General features: G+C 49.1%; 1 protein-coding gene and 1 pseudogene across 1 annotated transcript in view; one reads left to right on the forward strand and one right to left on the reverse strand.

Moving 5' to 3' along the window:
* Positions 1 to 2,163, reverse strand: part of NLRC5 (NLR family, CARD domain containing 5) — a 78,828-nt gene extending 76,665 nt beyond the window's left edge. Inside the window, exon 1 of the mRNA XM_011971861.1 lies at positions 1,922 to 2,163. The gene's annotated coding sequence lies outside the window, so the exon portion shown is untranslated. The remainder of the gene's footprint in view (positions 1 to 1,921) is intronic.
* Positions 1 to 2,552, forward strand: part of LOC105533460 — a 28,872-nt pseudogene that overhangs the window by 10,101 nt on the left and 16,219 nt on the right.

Raw genomic sequence — 2,552 nt, forward strand, 5'->3', positions numbered from 1 at the left:
AAAAAAAAAAAAAAAAAAAAGTGTATACAATACATGGAATATTTCTGGAAGAAATTCATAATGGTAATTGTCCCCAGTGAAAGGAATTTTTATTTTTTATTTTTTATTTTTTTGAGAAAGGGTCTTGCTCTGTCACCCAGGCTGGAGTGCATTTGGTGTGGTCATGGCTCACTGCAGTCTCCACCTCCTGGGCTCATATGGTTCCCCCACCTCAGCTTCCTGAGTAGCTGGTATAAGTGCACACCACCACATCTAGCTAATTTTTTCGTGTTTTTTTGCAGAGACGGGGGTTCACCATGTTGCCCAAGCTAGACTTCAACTCCTGGGCTCAAACAATCTGCCCACCTTGGCCTCCCAAAGTGCTGGGATTACAGATATGAGCCACTGCACCTGGCCTAGAATGTTATACCGTATGCATGTGTTATCTAATCAAAATTAAGTTTTAAAAGTTGAATATATTTATTACTTCAGCTATACGAGTTGTCATTCATACCTCCCAAGTTCACTTTTTTATTTATTTCTTTCTTTTTTAAATATTAAGACAAGGTCCCGCTATGTTGCCCAAGCTAGTCTCAAACTCCTGCACTCAAGTGATCCTCCTGCCTTGGCCTCCCAAAGTACAGGCGTGAGCCCCTGTGCCTAACCCCAAGTTCATATTGATTTGATTTGAGGTAGCCATCAAAGAATGAGAAAGACGCTCAGCCACTGTGCTTCAATTGATTTATCCATGCATAGCTAGTAGTTTTTATATTGTATATTAATTATGAGGTTCACGATATTCAAATGCATAAAGTTTTTTACTGTTCTATAGAAAACAAGAAAGAGGAGCTGCTGCAAACAGAACAGAGGAAATAAAACCCGACAAACTTTCAAGTTCTCACATTTGCATTTTGGCACCAGGACCCCTGGCTTTCAGTTCAAAGTGTTACCTCTAAGAATCCCCAGTGCACCCCTGAGGCAGACTAATCAAATGAGCCGCTGAGAGAAAGGAGGGGGGAAAATGGCCAGGGTTACACAGTCAGTAAAGGGAATTCAGACACGTGGAGTCACAGTCCTGGGATCATGCCATCCCAGTCCAGACAAAGGGAAAAGGGCTGGGGTGCACCTGGAAGCTTTATGGGGGCTCTGAGTCTGAGGAGCTGCGAAGGGAGTTTGCCCCACCCTGGTTTCAGTGTCCCAGCAGACGCCTCCCTCCCACTGCCCTCACTGCTGTGCTCTTTGGGAATCCTTCCTGCTATCCTGAAAATGCTACTGACACAGAGTTTAGAGGAGGGAGTGGAGAGATCAAATGCTGTTCTCTCCCTGCAGCCCCCAGGCCTTTGCCTTGGCTGTTCCCTTTGCTCAGAAAGCTGTCCCATCTCTAGTCCACACTCATACACACATGCACGTGCACACACACACATGTACCCACATGTGCACATGCACGCATGCCTCTGGCTGGAGTTATCTTTAAAACTCAGCTCTGGTCTGGCCTCATGCCTGTCTGAACCTGCTATCAGCTTCCCACTGCCTCCAGGATAAAGTCACACCATGGTGCTGTGACCACCACAAAGCAGCTACCCATCAGGGGTCCAGGGAAGGCTCAGGATGAATAAACGTTGGCTCACACCTGTAATCCCAACACTTTTGGAGGCAGAGGCAGGAGGATCGTTTGAGGCCAGGAGTAAGCAGACATCAGTTGCCAATGTTAGCCTGGGCAACAATGTGAGAGTCGGTCTCAATTTAAACAACAAAAAACAAAAACAAAGGATAAATAAACAAATGCCCCTTCGCCATTCAGTCCCCGGCCCTCCTGGGCCTCTCGTGCACCTGCTGAGCTGCCCATGAGATGCTGATCACCACCCGCCGGCATTCTCTTTCACAACTCCCTGCCTTGCACATCCTGCTTCCCTACCTCACGTCCACTTCCTCTTTTTCCCACCTTGCAGACTTCTCCTTCCAGACCAGACTTCAGCATGAGGCTCCGTTCCTTACCCTGTCTCCTTCCTCTGCTATCTCAAGTCTTGCCGTTCTCTAGGCCCGTCAGCTTCTCTCAGGGCCTGAATCTTGGTGAGGGCAAATGCCTCTGTACCAGGGCCCTGGATTTGAGTCCCTACTCCACACCAAAGCTGTGTGACGCTGGTAGGTTATGCAGCCTCTTCGTACCTCAGTGTCCTCATCCGTAAAATGAGGATCTTCTAGGTCAGGTCCCTAGAAGCAGAGCCCAAGGGGATTCCTGTGGAGGTTGTTTATTGAGGGGGTGGTGGAAGAAAGATAGCGTAGCAGAGGCATCTAAGCAAAGATATGGTTTCAGAAGTCTCGCTTCAGCCTGCCACATGGGAGAACTGGAGCGTGATGATAGAAGAGGTCCGTCCTGCACAGGTGCAAGAGGTCTGGGTGGCCACACCTCATGTCACTGCAGGCCCAGTGGGCCGGGGAGGGAGGCATGACTGCCTAGGCACCTCTGAGCAAGGCAATGCCCACCAGGCAAAGGCCACCCCGGGAGAAGGATGCAGGTGTCACCCACAGTGAATGGGGAGCATCCGGGCAGAGATGGGGTTGGGGGAGCTCTG

The sequence above is a fragment of the Mandrillus leucophaeus genome, unplaced genomic scaffold (genome assembly GCF_000951045.1).
Source record: "Mandrillus leucophaeus isolate KB7577 unplaced genomic scaffold, Mleu.le_1.0 Scaffold125, whole genome shotgun sequence".
Taxonomy (NCBI): Eukaryota; Metazoa; Chordata; class Mammalia; order Primates; family Cercopithecidae; genus Mandrillus; species Mandrillus leucophaeus.